The sequence below is a fragment of the Moschus berezovskii genome, chromosome 4, assembly GCF_049115385.1.
Source record: "Moschus berezovskii isolate FMDL1 chromosome 4, NW_MosBer_1.0, whole genome shotgun sequence".
Classification (NCBI taxonomy): domain Eukaryota; kingdom Metazoa; phylum Chordata; class Mammalia; order Artiodactyla; family Moschidae; genus Moschus; species Moschus berezovskii.
This window is the reverse complement of record NC_142463.1, coordinates 67,812,574-67,829,887: the sequence shown is the minus strand read 5'-3', so window position 1 is coordinate 67,829,887 and position 17,314 is coordinate 67,812,574. Positions and strand designations below refer to the sequence as shown.

The window sequence follows — 17,314 nt, the reverse complement described above, 5'->3', positions numbered from 1 at the left end:
TGCCAACATCTGTTGGATCCTCAAAAAAGCAAGAGAGTTTCAGAAAAACATCTATTTCTGCTTTATTGACTACGCTAAATCCTTTGAGTGGATCACAACAAAATATGGAAAATTCTTAAAGAGATGGGAATACCAGACCACCTTACTTGCCTCCTGCGAAATCTGTATGCAGGTCAGGAAGCAACAGTTAGAACTGGACATGGAACAAAAGACTGGTTCCAAATTGGGAAAAGAGTACGTCAAGGCTGTATATTGTCACCCTGCTTATTTAACTTATATGCAGAGTACATCATGAGAAACACTAGGCTGGATGAAGGACAAGCTGAAATCAAGATTGCCAGGAGAAATATCAATAACCTCAGATATGCAGATGACACCACCCTTATGGCAGAAAGCAAAGAGGAACTAAAGAGCCTCTTGATGAAGGTGAAAGAGGAGAGTGAAAAAGTTGGCTTAAAATTAAGCTTTCTTTTTTTTTTTTTTGAACTTATTATCTTGTAACAATTTATTCAAGTGTAGTTGACTTACAATATTATATTACTTTCAGTTGTACAACATAGTGATTTGATATTTGAGGAGGATTAAGAGGTACAAACTACCAGTTATAAAATAAATAATTCACAGGGATGTCATGTACAGTAAAGGGATAGTAGTCAATATCTTATGATAATCTTGTATGGTGTGTAATCTATAAAAATTAAACTTTAAAAAACTAAGATCATGGCATCTGGTCCCATCTCTCCATGGCAAATAGATGGGGAAACAATGAAAACAGTGGCAGACTTATTTTCTTGGGCTCCAAAATCACTGCAGATGGTGACTGTAGCCACAAAATTAAAAGTTACTTGCTCCTTCGAAGAAAAGCTATGAAAAAAATAGAGACATTTCTTTGCCAACAAAAATCTATATAGTCAAAGCTATGTTTTTTTCCAGTAGTCATGTATGGATGTGAGAGTTGGACCATAAAGAAAGCTGAGCACCGAAGAATTGATGCTTTTGAACTGTGGCGTTACAGATGACTCTTGAGAGTCCTGTGGACTGCAAGGAGATCAAAGGAGTCAATCGTAAAGGAAATCAGTCCCGAATATTCATTGGAAGGACTGATGCCGAAGCTGAAGTTACAATACTTTACCCCCCTGGTGCAAAGAGCTGATTCATTAGAAAAGATGCTGATGCTGGGAAGATTGAGGGCAGGAGAAGAAGGGGAAGAAAGAGGATGAAATGGTTGGATGGCAACATCTACTCAATGGACATGAGTTTGAGCAAACTCCAGGATATGGTGAAGGACAGGGAAGTCTGGTGTGTTCCAGTCCATGGGGTCACAAAGAGTTGGACGTGACTGAGCGACTGAACAACAAAGCAGAGATCTTGGGTTTGTAGAACTGAACATTGTCTGACTGATTGGAACCGAGAGTGAGTAGAAGTAAGTAGCACTGGGAGAGAGACCAGAGAAATGAGTCACTCTAAGAATCTTAGACTTGTAAGGAACCATTGTAGAATTTTAAACTTGAAGAAAAATTATATGGAATGCTTGTTTTTCCAGCACTAATGTCTCCAATGGAAATCTAAGTTCTGTGTTCCTTCTTGGTTCCTCAGGCAAATGAGGCCCTCCAGAACTTCCTGGAGTCACAGTTTGTAATAGAAAGAATCATCCTGTTTGAAGATGAATCTCTCAGTGATGGGGAGAAGGCTGTGGCAGGTACAGGGTAGGGCTTGGCTCAAAGGGGAATGGGTAGATTCTTGCAGTGCCCTCTGACAGGTGTGAGAGTACAACCCTGATACAAGGAGCTTCCTCTCTGTCTGTGGAAGAACTCTGCTCCATCTGAAAACAGCATGGGGAACTGTGGCTGGATGGGGCTGGACATCTGCCAGGCAGAGCTTTTCCTGTCACACGCTGAAGTATGTTCCTGGTGGTATTGACACAGTGGGGCGGGGTGAGGGTGGGGGAGTGTGTGGCAGTATGCAGAGAGTTCTCCCCTCCCTTTCCAACTTTGTTTTGTCTCTGAGGTCATGAGGGTAGAGATCAGTCCTTATCTTATTTTCCTTCCTCTCTAAAACCTTCCTGGGGTAGTGGACCGGACTAGAAATGAAATAATTGAGAAAGAACAGGAGCTGCTGGTACAGAAACTGCAGGAGCAGCATCAGCACGTGGTGGCAAAAGAGAGGAGTCTCCAGGAAAATATAGTCCAGTTGACAGAGAAGCTGGAGAGGGAAAGAGAAAACCTCCTAAAAGAGCAGAATATGATGCTGGAGCATAAGCTGAAGGTAAGTCAGGCTGTGGCCTTATTAGTGCTTGATGGTCACTATCCTGGGTCCTCAGGAAGGGATGGGCAAAGGTTGCAGCAAGACCATGGAGGGAAGCACTGTTGGGGTCCTTTAATGGACTGGGACCTGGTGGTCCGGAGACGACGATAAGAAAGTGAAAGAGAGAAAGAGGCTGATATTCCCTAGTTTACGCAGAAAACCAATAAAGTCCTTGGCACAGGACTTGCATCTCCCACGAAGGCACTGGGCACCCTCTTGAGGGGGAGTGAAGGCACAGGGTGCTTTCTTGAGAGAACCTTAGAAGCCCGGGCAGGAGAGTGGGCAAGACGGGTCTCTACGCTCCAAGGAATCAGCCGAGGAGAGAGAGAGAGAAAGACATGGGGACCCAAGCTCTGATGGAGCAAAGGTGCTTTAATGATTTCTCTGTGAGTATATACAGGCTGTGGTACAAGAAATTTCTTTCGACTACAATAATGATCAGAAAACCAAACATACAACAACCATTACCAAGGAAACAAAGGATTTATAATAGTCACAAGATCAGGAGACAATCCATATCTCAAGGAAAAGGGGAGGAAAGACTAAGCAGTTTTGTCATAAAGAGAATGTTTACTAGAGGAGATCCAAGCCTGTCTCACACAATGACCCCAGTTCCTGGAAGCAGCTTGCTCAGTCCGCTTGAAAAGAAGCAAAGGACTTGTGAGAAACAGCACGTAGGAATCCCCCTGTTAAACTCTCCCCGACATTGCCGTTTACTGCTTGTGATTCATTAAAACCCTGAACTCTTTGAATCCTTCCAAAATCTTTGAATTTTACTGCATAAGTAGACTCTGGAGAGCTCAAGGTGAATATGGTTCCTGTGCACCCTTGGATAATATACTGAATAAGAAGAGTTTGAATAGCAGTTCAGAAGAATTTTAAATGATCTCACAAAGCTTGACTTAAAAGATATGCTAACCATATGTATTTAATATTAGTAGAAACTGGTTTTCTTTACCAAGATCGTTGCCAATTACTAGGTATCCTGCTATCATCCAAAGATCCTGAGGTAGATCTACGCTGACATGAAACTATTAGAAATGTCCAGACAGAAAAACAAAGGCAAGTGACAGCTTCTAAACTTGCTGCATTATTTCCAGGTGTGGATAGATATCCAAGTTATCTTATGGCATAGAAGGAATTCTCTCACTGTCCATTTGGACATGTTAAAACACATTTCTATAATTCGAGTAACTGTACCATCTTTAGTGCAATCAGACAAAGGCTACCTCTCAACTGGCATTATTTGACTAGATCATGTTACATATGTACTCATGTCAGGCTTAGCCTCCTGGTAAAACTTTAATGGTGTGTGAATATTAGAAAGGCTGTAAATGATGCTATCTCTCAATGTTCAGGTCCAGGAGATATTGTTTGTTGCAAAATTTTCCTTTTATGATTGAGTAAAAGAGAACAAATTTAGGAGTAAAACTGATAGTTTAATAAATTTCTTAAATACACTGTCATCCTTTAGGGATTTTAAAAATGTTACTTCCCTCCTCACTTTATTTTTAGATCTAAAATGCTCTGCTTAAGGAAAGATTTAGAATGAAGTCTGAGGTGATAAATGCAGAGATAAATCATTTGAAAGAAATGATTGAAAGTAATAAAAATGAGAATATTCCATGGATTACACAAGCCTTGGACAAAGTTGGTGATGAGATCACTTCAATATTGAGTTCTCCAGCTAAATTTCTTTGGGACTTTGTGGGACATCGAGGCTTAGTGCTTAAAAAGTAGCTCTCCTTTCAAAGAAATTATAGAATGTGGACAATATGTTCTGGCCTATTTTTGGTGTGTATTGCTTTTCATTTCATTCAGGAAAACTTTAAATATAAAAAGTGTCTACTAGAAAGTATCAATGCCTGGCCCTGTTGGATAAAATAAATGAATGGATATCTTGTTATAGCATGTTCACTTTAGGAAATACATGTGTGCAAATCATACAGATGTACATACATACATATATGTATACACATACATACATACAAGAAGTTCACTGAAGCATTACTTTAAAAAAATCATTTGGCTATGTTGGGTCTTAGTTGCCACATGTGGGATCTTCATTGCTGCATTTTTGTTGCCAAGCACAGGCTTCTCCAGTTGTGGCACACAGGCTTTTCTCTCTTTGTGACACAGCCTCCATGACATGCTGCTGCTGCTGCCGCTAAGTCACTTCAGTCGTGTCCAACTCTGTGTGACCCCATAGATGGAAGCCCACCAGGCTCTCCCATCCCTGGGATTCTCCAGGCAAGAACACTGGAGTGGGTTGCCATTTCCTTCTCCAATGTGTGAAAGTGAAGTCGCTCAGTCGTGTCCAACCCTTAGCGACCCCACGGACTGCAGCCTACCAGGCTCCTCCATCCATGGGATTTTCTAGGCAAGAGTACTGGAGTGGCTTGGGTCTGCATAATTGTGGCACATGGGCTTAGTTGACTCAAGGCATGTGGGATCTTAATTCCCCAACCAGGGATTAAATGTGCATCTCCTGTATTAGAAGGCAGATTCTTAACCACTGGACCATCAGGGAAGTCCCAAGGCATCACTTTCAATTTCAAAAGACCTGAATATATGTAAATGTCATCCTCTGTAAATTGGTAATATACATTTTGCATGTACATATACTGAAATATTATGTATTTGGTCAACAAATTAATAGTAGAGATCTGTTTGTATGAGTGTGGAGCAATCTTAAAGATATGTTGTAGAGTGAGAAAAATTTTGTATAATGTGTTCACTGCAAAAATTATAATTATTATATGAACTCATATATATGTAGACATACAACATCTCTGGAAAGATTCATTAGAAACTGGAGTCATTGTTTTCTTCTGGGGAGAACTACTTAGCATCACAAGTGAAAGGGACCCATGCTTTTCATTATATAGTCTGTCTTTTGAATTTTAGAAAGACAGTATTATAATTTCATTAATAAATTACAAAGAAAACATAAAGTACAAAACTAATAATGATACAAATAAACAGAATGTAAAGTTGACTATTAGATAATGAATTTGCTCATTATTTCTAGAAATGATATCAGCCTTCTCAACAGGTTGGATAAGAACACTAGAAAGCATTAAATTTGCATCCTAATCTTATTTTCATTTTGGCTTTAGTTTTTAATCCCTTATATTTATTTCAAAAATAAGGTATAAACCTTCCTCTTACCCTTTGATATCTCAGCTAGATTAGTCTTTACTTCCTGTCTTTGAATTATACTTGTAAGGTGTCAGAAGAAAATTACTAAACCTTAGGCATATTCCCTGGTGAAAGAAATCCCATCATCCTTGAATGTTCAGTGATGGCCTCTCTGCTGCAGCCAAGAGAAGTAGGGATACACCATTTCAGAACTAGATGCCCTGATAATACTGGGGATAATACCCTGATACCTGGAGGCCAGGTGCTGGCATTTAAACATCAGAAGTCAAGTACATACAATGATAGTGATGAGAATCATAGTTTGTCTTAGCTCAAGCTGCTATAACAAATTACAACAGACTGGGCAGCGTGGACTACAGATATTTATTTCTCCCTATTCTGGAGGCTCTAAGTCCACAAGCGTGTGTCCATATTGTTGCATTCTTGGTAAGGGTCCTTTTCCAGCTTTATAGATGGTCACATGTGTGTATGCTAAGTCACTTCTGTCATGTCCGACTCTTTGCAACCCCATGGACTGTAGCCCACCAGGCTCCTCTGTCCATAGCATTCTCCAGGCAAGAATATGGAGTGAGTTGCCATGCCCTTCTCCAGGGGATCCTCCTGACCCAGGGATAGAACCTGTGTCTCCTGTAGCTCCTTCATTGCAGGCTGATTCTTTACTGCTGAGCCACCAGAGAAGCCCATAGATGGTCACATTTGCCCTCAAATGGTAGGAAGAGAGAAGGGAGTGAGAGAGGGAGAGGAGGAGAGAGAATTCACATTTCTTTGTTATGAGGGCCCTCACCAGATTCATGAGAGATTCACCCTCATTACCCCCACTTCCAAATACCATCATATTGGGAAAGCATTGTCAATTAGGGATTCATCCGATTAATTTTGGAAAGCACACACATTCATTCTGTAACATTATTGTAGTTACACCCAGTTAGACTTGACTAGAGAAAATTATGAAGATGGTGAATCAAAAAGGACATCTGTAGAGTCAAAAGGGATGAGGAGAAAACAACCAAATGGAATCGAATATGTTTATCAGGAGGCTGAGACACAGCCCTGATAAAAAGTCAATTTCCTATCCTTGACCTGAGCCAATTTTAAACCAGGAACCTATCACCTTGAGGGAGGGGGCAGGATCCCAAGAGAAAGTACCCTATACTCTGGAACAAAGTTCAATGATAATGATTTTCCCAGTTCACCTCCTAAGGGACCTCTGGACATATACTTGGTACCTGTGTACTGGGGCAATGGGAATGTCACATTACAAGGATTCTCAGAATCAGGATCCAAGTTAGTGACACCTAGATACTGGAAAGATATCTAGATACTGGAAAGATATCACAGTCTCCCTGTTAAAGCAGAGGCACATGGGATCTTGGTAATAAATGTGGTCCTGACCCAGAGACAATTAATTATGGTCTGCTGCTTTCAAATAAAAGTAAAGTTTCTCCTCCATTCATGGGATTCTCCAGGCAAAAACACTGGAGTGGGTTGCCATTTCCTTCTCTAGGGGATCTTCCCAACCCAGGGACTGAACCCAGGTCTCCCTCATTGAGGGTAGACGCTTTAATGAGCCACCAGGGAAGTCCCTCATCTGAGGACAGGAATCATTAAATATTTTTCTGTACATCTCCGTGGAGTATATTTAGGCAGGAAATGTACTGAATAAGCATTTGCTGGAAAAACAAAAGGCTCACACATGCGTGACTCTTATCAGTTGCCAGAATTCCATGAACACTCCATGAGGTAATAGTTTGCATTTTAAGCACTAGATTAAGGTCTCTAAAGTGGTTTAAGGGCTAGCAGAACTAAACTTTCCTAGTTTGGTTTCGTCCTCTGTGACTTCATGTACCACAGTTGCTCTTTCTGCAAGGATGCTAACATGTCTCCACTAAAAATTGTAAATGACTCTATCCTGTTGTGGCTTACAGTGTTCAGAAGGAAGAATCGCCTTGCCTTCTTGAAGGAAGAAATCTTATGAATATGTGGCTAACAAATTGAAGAGTTAAGTGTAAAAGCAAACTACTTTATACAAATCTGTTCCCACTGAGAGCTCAAATCAAACAAATGTGTTCATCCCTTAGAGTAGAAACACCCTAAATTGAAGAACAAAAGGCAGGCACCTTGACTTTTTCAGATTTGACATATAAGTGTTTCATTCAATCCTTGTCTTTACTTGACTTATCTCACTTAGTATAATATACTTAAGGTCCATCCATGTTGTCACCAAAGACAGGATAACCTCCTTTCTCATGGCTGAATAATATTCTATTGTGCATATGTACCAAGTCTTTTTTTATCCATTCACCTGCTAATGGGCATTTAGGTTGTTTTCATATCTTGGCAATTATGAATAATGTTATACTAGACATGAGAGTGCATATATCTCTTCAGAATGTTGCTTTTATTTCCTTTCAATAAAAATATTAAGACCAACATATATTTGCACTGTTTGCTGAATTCTTATTTTCTACCTGCTGTTGTTCCAGATTGTATGAAGAGAGAAAAGTAAAGTTCTTGTCCTCACGTAGTTTGCCCTCTATAGGACTTTGCATAAGATTCTTTAGGTAGTAATAAATGTGATTAATATATACATTTTTCTTTTCTGGTTAGAGATTAAGACTCAAAGTTGAAAATAATACCTAAGTTTAGCTTCAAACTTCTTTATCTTGCTTGAAATATAATTGTTTGTTTTTTGAGGGCATGTTCATTATTGAGTCCTAAGGACAAAATATGATAATTAAAACATAGTAAAACTCAGGGGTATTTGAAAGAATGGATAAATGGTTGGATGAATGAATAAGTGTGACTTTTTTATCATTTCAAGGGGTAATAAATATCTCTTCTATTATTTGTAGTGATAAAAGTAAAAACTTTTTGCTAAGATGTTATATCCTTGGGACTGATAGACCAAAATACAGACAAGATTTCAAGTAGAAGGATTATATTAGACTGATGTAAGGTTCTCAATAGCTGAATTAGGCGAAGCGGTACAATGTGTAAACTCTCCCATAAAGTAGGGTTTAAGCTTATATCTTTGAACTTGAGAGTCCCAGGATGAGGCTAATCCAAAAGGTTTCTGACCCTTGCAAAATACTAAAAGTGATTTTCCATCTTATGTCTAAATTATTGTCAGAAATAAATACATTTGTTAAAAATGAGTGGAATTAGTGAAGAGGCAAATAGGAAATAGCAACCCATTCCAGTATTCTTGCTTTGGAAATTTAATGGACAGAGGAGCCTGGTGGACTACAGTCCATGGGGTTATCAAGAGGTGAACACGACTGAGCACACACACACACACACACACACACACACACACACACACACACACACACACAATGGACTATTTCTATCATTTAAAAGTTTGAAAAAGCCATATTGCTATATATTAAGCTAAAATTACTGTTCAGCTATGAATTCACTCATAATTTGGGGTTACCATAATGGGCTTTCCTGGTGGCTCAGATGGTAAAGTATCTGCCTGCAATGCAGGAGACCTGATATGCGTATATGTATAACTGAATTCCTTTACTGTATAAATGAAACTAATATAACATTGTAAATCAACTATACTTCAAAATAAAGGAAAGTGAAAGTGTTAGTCACTCAGTCGTGTCTGACTCTTTGTGACCCCATGGACTGTAGCCCGCTAGGCTCCTCTGTCCATGGGATTTCTCAGGCAAGAATACTGGAGTCGGTTGCCATTCCCTCCTCCAGGGGATCTTCCTGACCCAGGGATTGAACCCAGGTCTCCTACATTGCAGGTGGATTCTTTATTGTTTGAGCCACCAGGGAAGCTCAACATAAAATAAACATTAATTTTAAAAAGAAAAAGAAAATATTGTCAGTATCAAAAGTCTCTTGTAATTCTTTTTATTTCTACTCAGAATAATGTTAAATAAAGAACTGAGGGACTTCTCTGATGGCCCAGTGGCTAAGATTCCACACTCCCAACACCGGGGGCAGTCCTGGGTTCTACCTCTAATCATGGAACTAAATCCCACATGCTACAACTAAAAAGTTTGCATGCAACTCTACAACTACAGATCCCCCATGCCGAAACGAAGATCAAAGATCCCAAGAGCTGCAACAAAGACCTAGCACAGTCAAATAAATAAATATATAAGAAAGTAAATATTAAAAAAAAAAAAAAACTGGTATCAGAATAAAATCCAACGCCATCATTAAATGATGATAAGACAAATCTAACTTCTAAGGTTACTGCCTCTTGTACAACATACTTATTTCACAGAGACAAGGGTTTCTTTTGGGTCATAGAACCATGAAGCTAAATCTAAAATGAGATGATAATGGTGATGATGAAGACAATGACAGTAACAAGTACAGTAGTAGAAGGGCTCACATTCATGAAGTCATGTTCGAACATCATGGGATGGATTTCCCACATTTTGTTCTACCAGGTCAAATACTCAAGATGCTGCAAACCAAACTCAAATGTAGACCTGACTGATAAAGCGCATGTACTTTTAGACATGATTGCATTTAGTTATTCAGTAAACTGGCATTGACTGCTAACCATGTCCTAGACCGGAGAAGGCAATGGCAAGCCACTCCAGTATTATTGCCTAGAAAATCCCATGGATGGAGGAGCCTGGTAGGTTGCAGTCCATGGGGTTGCTAAGGGTCGGACACAACTGAGCGACTTCACTTTCACTTTTCACTTTCACACATTGGAGAAGGAAATGGCAACCCACTCCAGTGTTCTTGCCTGGAGAATCCCAGGGACGGGGGAGCCTGGTGGGCTGCCGTCTGTGGGGTCACACAGAGTCAGACACGACTGAAGTGATTTAGCAGTAGCAGCATGTCCTAGACACTGTGGAAAGCATTGGGGAAGGCAGCAGGAATACTGCTGCTGCTGCTGCGTCACTTCAGTTGTGTCCGACTCTGTGTGACCCCATAGATGGAAGCCCACCAGGCTCCCCTGTCCCTGGGAATACTATGGTTAGTAAAACTGCTATGGTCCCCATGGACATGCAGTTTTTTAGTTCAAAGGTAAGACATCAACAAATCGGCATCCCAACAAGTGTAGTATTTCAATTTCTGATAAACACTGAAAAGGACTGGGATACATGAGGGTAAAGGGATAACCCAAAGTACATGAGTTGGTTGGAAATGTCTCCCTGAGAAATTCAGTTTATATAAATAGATATATTCTTACTTAGATTCAGAATATATACAATCTTTTTCAGATTCTTTTCCATTATAGTTTATTATAAAATATTGAATATAGTACTCTGTGTTATACAGTAGGATATTATTGTTTATCTGTTTCATATACAGTAGTTTTTATCTGCTAATCCCAAACTCCTAATTTATTTCTCCTTCTCTGCCTTTCCTCTTCAGTAACCATAGTTTGTTTTCTATGTCTGTGAGTCTCTTTCTGTTTTGTAAATAAATCATATCATTTTTTAGATTCCACATACAAGTGATATCACATGGTATTTGTCCTTTTTCTGACTTACTTCACTTAGAATGATAATCTCCAGGTCCATCCATGTTGCTGCAAATGGCATTATTTCATTCTTTTTTAAAGCAGAGTAATATTCCATTGTGTGTGTATGTGTGTGTGTGTATGTGTGTATCTGTGTGTGTGTGCATGCGCGTTCACTCAGTCATGTCTTGCTTTTTGAAACCCCATGAATTGTAGCCGTCCAGGCTCCTCTGTCCATGGGATTTTCCCAGCAAGTGTACTGGAGTGGCTTGCCATTTTCTTCACCAAGGGATCTTCCTGACCCAGGAATAGAACTCATGTTTCTGCATCTCCTGCATAGACAGATGGATTCTTTTCCACTGAGCCACCAGGGAAGTTCATATATATATGAACGTTCATATATAGAAGTGGCATATATATATATATACATATATATATATATGCCACATCCTTATGCATTCCTCTGTGGATGGCTATTTAGGTTGCTTCCATGTAAGATGAATTTTTACTAAGAGAAAATTGAGTCAGGAAAGGAATGAAGGAATGGATTTCCAAGCATATGGAGACTTTGTTCAAAACTCTTCATTGAGCAGCAGTGTGGTATGTTTGGTCCTGAATGCAGGTCCTTGTGGTAGAGATAGTTTGGGTTTAGAGAGGGGCGGGCAGGAGCCATATGATGTAGATTCTTGCAGGCCACAGAGGACACTGGATGTTACACTCACTGCAACAGGAAGCTTTCAACTTTTTAAAACTTTTGGACATAAAAATGACATGATTGCTTGAGGTGTTTTTTTTTTTTTTTTAAATTCACTGCCTACTGAGTGGAGAATGAATTGAAAACAGTAGGAAGTAATAAGTCATAACATCAGTCCTGGCAATAGGCCCACCTGCAACTCACTATGTTGACCAGCCTGTTGTTGTAGAGAATTAAAATATCTAAATGCCTCACACGTGGTCCTGAAAAGCAACAATAAAAAGGGAAGTGCTGGAACTCTCTTCTTATCACCATAAATTATAGGCATTTCCCAGGGAAGGGGGAGCCTGGTGGGCTTCCATCTGTGGGGTCACACAGAGTCGGACATGACTGAAGTGACTTAGCAGCAGCAGCAGCCAGATATTATGCTTTTCTTTACTTAGTGTAAATGCTTTCCAGCCAGGAAAACAATCTCTCATATCAATTCAAGGCTATGAAACAGCATTTGCTGGAACAGAATTCTGATTGAAACAGAAATTAACAAGCAGCTACTTGTATAATAGGCTCAATTCTAGGAAATCAGTGGGTTTTCTGTTCTAGCAAAACAAGAATGTGATTTTTAAAATATTTAAACTTAGATTGCATTAAAATTTTTCAAAGGGCAATAAAGCCACTGTCCCTGAGGGTGCCTTTTAAGATGGTTTCTAAATACCTCTTTCTTCCACTGTGCCCACCGGTTTTTCACTGGCTAGAAAAATTTCACAACTAGCTGCTGCTTTTCTGGAAACATCACCAAAAACTCAGAGCCCTCAAAATGTAATTCATTTTAAGCTGCATGCCTCTACACTCCTGTAAGAAATTTTTCCACATAGTTTTCAGAGCAAGGGGGTCTGGGCACAATTTATAATGCCTCAAATTTTAAATTCAGTCCTCTCTAGCAGTGTAACATATGTTGCTGGGATAACATATGATAAAAAGGTGAAACACACATTTTGGATTTGAACACTTCACCCCAAAATTCATGATAGAAGGGGAAATGTGAATGTTTATAAAAATCTATTCACATGTCCGTTAGAGCAGGGGTGGTAAATACAAGGATGTAAGTCTTAGCAGGAATGTTTGCTCTAAAACTCAAGGTAGTGAGTAGAGGAAAGCAGACACAGTAAGAACAGAGTGTGGAGTCATCAAAGTAGAAAGAGAATGAGTTTTGGCACTCATCTCACACGCTAGTAAAGTAACACTCAAAATTCTCCAACCAGGCTTCAGCAATGTGTGAACCGTGAACTTGCAGATGTTCAAGCTGGTTTTAGGAAAGGCAGAGGCACAAGAGATCAAATTGCCAACATCCGCTGATCGTGGAAAAAGCAAGAGAGTTCCAGAAAAACATCTATCTCTGCTTTACTGACTATGCCAAAGCCTTCGACTGTGTGGATTACAACAAACTGTGAAAAATGCAGAAAGAGATGGGAATACCAGACCACCTGACCTGTCTCTTCAGAAACCTATATGCAGGTCAGGAAGCAACAGTTAGAACTGGACATGGAACAACAGACTGGTTCCAAATAGGAAAAGGAGTACGTCAAGGCTGTATATTGTCACCCTGCTTATTTAACTTATATGCAGAGTACATCATGAGGAACGCTGGGCTGGAAGAAGCACCAGCTGGAATCAAGATTGCTGGGAGAAATGTCAATAACCTCAGACATGCAGATGACACCACCCTTATGGCAGAAAGTGAAGAGGAACTAAAATACTTCTTGATGAAAGTGAAAAAGGAGAGTGAAAAAGTTGGCTTGAAGCTCAACATTTAGAAAACTAAGATCATGGCATCTGGTCCCATCACTTCATGGGAAATAGATTGGGAAACAGTGGAAATAGTGTCAGACTTTATTTTTGGGGGCTCTAAAATCACTGTGGATGGTGATTGCAGCCATGAAATTAAAAGATGCTTACTCCTTGGAAGGAAAGTTATGATCAACCTAGACAGCATATTAAAAAGCAGAGACATTACTTTTCCAACAAACTACACTTGGTCTAGTCAAAGTTATGGTTTTTCCAGTAGTCATGTATGGATGTGAGAGTTGGACTGTGAAGAAAGCTGATCGCCAAAGAATTGATGCTTTTGAACTGTGGTGTTGCAGAAGACTCTTGAGAGTCCCTTGGACTGCAAGGAGATTCAACCAGTCCATTCTAAAGGAGATCAGTCCTGGGTGTTCATTGGAAGGACTGATGCTAAAGCTGAAACTCCAATACTTTGGCCACCTCATGCGACGAGTTGACTCACTGGAAAAGAGTCTGATGCTGGGAAGGATTGGGGGCGGGAAGAGAAGGGGACGACAGAGGATGAGATGGCTGGATGGCATCACCGACTCTGTGGACATGAGTTTGAGTGAACTCCGGGAGTTGGTGATAGACAGGAGGCCTGGCATGCTGCGATTCATGGGGTCGCAAAGAGTCGGACACGACTGAGTGACTGAAGTGAACTGAAGGCTTGTATACCCATCAAAGTTGTGATGAGCAAAGAAGTCTTAGGAAAAGAGATGCCTCCTACAGTACATCTTTAATTGATCTACTATACTCACATACGACTTCTATAAAGCCTGCATTTGGGAGTGGAGTTTATAGGAGCTGATATTTCCAATTTCACCTCAGATAAATTCCAGTCCAAAAACTGAGTATTCACCATCACCATGACTAAAAATTTATGCTACAATAGGTCAGACAACGACCCAGTGTGGTCTCAGCTTGCCCTGGAAAACCAACCAAATGTCATATTGTAGGAATAAAATAGAGTCATTCTTAGTTGACTTTCCCTTTAAGGGATGCTAGGGTCTATTCAGAAAACAAAGATCATGGCATCTGGTCCCATGACTTCATGGGAAATAGATGGGGAAACAGTGGAAACAGTGTCAGACTTTATTTTTTTGGGCTCCAAAATCACTGCAGATGCTGATTGCAGCCAGGAAATGAAAAGACGCTTGCTCCTTGGAAGGAAAGTTATGACCAACCTAGATAGCATATTAAAAAGCAGAGACATTACTTTGCCAACAAAGGTCCATCTAGTCAAGGCTATGGTTTTTCCCGTGGTCATGTATGGATGTGAGAGTTGGACTGTGACGAAAGCTGGTCGCCGAAGAATTGATGCTTTTGAACTGTGGTGTTGGATAAGACTCTTGAGAGTCCCTTGGACTGCAAGGAGATCCAACCAGTCCATTCTAAGGGAGATCAATCCTGCGTGTTCATTGGAAGGACTGATGCTGAAGCTGAAACTGCAATACTTTGGCAACCTCATGCGAAGAGTTGACTCATTGGAAAAGAGTCTGATGCTGGGAAGGATTGGGGGTGGGAGGAGACAGGGACGACAGACAATGAGATGGCTGGATGGCATCACCAACTCGATGGACATGAGTTTGAGTGAACTCCAGGAGTTGGTGATGGACCGGGAGGCCTGGCATGCTGTGATTCATGGGGTCACAAAGAGTCGGACACGACTGAGTGACTGAACTGAACTGAACTGAGGGTCTCTAGAGAAGGATCTGCCACTTTGGTGCCCCAGATGGTGATACCAGGGACACAAGCGAGCAGCAAGGCTCCAGCAACCCCAGAGGCACAAGTCTGGACAAGTAGACACCGAGGGGCAACTCTGCCAGAGGCAGTGGAGGGTGGAAAGTGCTAACCCTCAGGTATAACCAGAGGCAGCTCAGATAAATTAAAAACTTTAGCTAGTGCTAAGTTTTCCATAGTGCCACTTATGGAAAACAAAGGATGGGGTCCAATTTCTAAAGAATCTGAATGTCCACTGACAGAGGAACAGGCAAAGGAGAGGTGGCACATAAACAAAATGGAATATCACTCAGCCGCAGGAAAGAGCGAAGGAATGCCATTCGTAGCAACATGGATGAGCCCAGAGACTAGCACACTAAGTGAAGTAAGTCCCACAAATAAAAATATGGTATCACTTACATGTAGAATTTGAAAAAAAGGATACAAATAAACTTATTTACGGAACAAAAACAGACACTCAAACTTCAAAAACAAATTTATGGTTACCAAAGGGGACAAGTGGGGGGGGGATAAATTAGGAGTTTGTGATTAATATTTACACCTTACTATATATACAATAGGTAATCAATAAGGATATATAGCACAGGGAATTCTACTCAATATTCTGTAATAACCTATATAGGAAAAGAATCTGAAAAAGCATGAATATCTGTGAAAATAAATGCATAGTTTTCTTTAAAAAAAAAAACAAAAACATGGAACCAGAGACACACACATGAGCTTTACATAAAGAAGAAAGGTGTTCACTACTTCAAATGTATCAGCAGAAGAACCAGTGACTCTTCACTTCATGAACAGTAATACTGTATCACACAAAGAAAATGACAGTGCTCTAGGAATTCAGAAAGACAGTTCAGTGAACTCAGGGATAAAATAAATGAACAGGAGGAATACTTTGCCAAAGAGACTGAAACACTAAAAAAAGAGTCAAATAGAAATTCTGCAGCTGAAGGACTCAATAAGCAGGATAAAGAATGCATTAGAAAGTATTAGAAACAGAGCAGACCACACGGCAAAGAGAATTAGTCAGTTTGAAGGTAGAAATCTAGAAATAATAGAGGCAAAAGTGGAAAGAGAATTTAAAAATGAGGAAATTCTGTAAGAACTGATTCTTTTAGGAAAGGCATTAGGGTAATGGGTTTCCCAGAAGGAAAAGAGCAGAAGAGAGCAGAGAATTTATTTAAAGAAATGATAGCTGAGAACTTCTTAATCCTGAAGAAGGAACTTGACATTTAAGTTTATGAAGCAAACTGTGTGCTTTGAATATTTGCCTGACTGATGAAAGACGCAGTTGCAAAAATCCATTTGTTGACCACTTAATGACAGATTATTTTTAAAATTCTTGAAAACTGTTTAGCATCTGGTTTATCTATTTAGGAAGATTTTTTTTCCCACTGAAATTATACAGCCGTTTATTCCGTGTGTCAAAGCCAGGTTTTCTCAGAAAAAAAAAAAAAAATTCTGTCAAAATTCCTAAATATTTAGCAAGAGAGGACCTGAATTGCATAGGATGGCTGCTTCCTTACTTTGGGGATACAGTCACTATTACTGTAGACTTACTGTGGTTTCTCACAGCTTTGAAGACAGTTTGGAGAAGGAAAAAATGCAAATGATTTCAAAGTTCTCTTCCACGGACAATATGCAGTTTCTGGGAAATCAGTCCAAATACATCCAAACCAAGAAACTCCGGCTGGAATCATTTAGTCACAGAATTTGGCTTTTGGTTTCAGTTTCCTTCAACTACGAGTTTCTGTTTCATAATCTAATCCTTTGTCCTCTGGCAGAGTCGGGTGAAGAGAAAAGAAAGCCCTAGGATTGGTAAGGAAAAAAGACATCAGAAACCAACACAAGTAAACTGAGAAGGAGCAAGAACTCAAGTTTTCAATGAAGCAGCTTTCTTATCAGCTCTAAAAGATTTCTGCTACTGAGTTTACAGTTAAGGTAATACTGGGGGAAGGGTGGGGGAAGTGTTTGAAGGCGTCAGGATGTTTTAAAAATGCCATTCATGGGCTTGTGGAACAGTAGGAGAAAGAGAAGGTGGGACGAATTGACACAGTAGCATGACGTGTATACACTGCTGCTACTGCTGCTAAGTCACTTCAGTCGTGTCCAACTCTGTGTGACCCCATAGACGGAAGCCC

The 17,314-nt window shown here is 40.0% G+C and overlaps 1 protein-coding gene across 2 annotated transcripts in view; it reads left to right on the top strand.

Annotated features, from left to right (window-relative positions):
- The first annotated feature begins 2,091 nt into the window (after positions 1-2,091).
- The window catches only part of LOC129541063 (guanylate-binding protein 5-like), a 63,872-nt gene continuing 48,649 nt past the window's right edge, over positions 2,092-17,314 (top strand). The window contains exons 1-2 of one of the 2 annotated variants that reach the window (XM_055402716.2): positions 2,092-2,265; positions 16,958-17,114. The gene's annotated coding sequence lies outside the window, so the exon portion shown is untranslated. The remainder of the gene's footprint in view (positions 2,266-16,957; positions 17,115-17,314) is intronic. The other variant, XM_055402720.2, reaches the window with a different exon arrangement.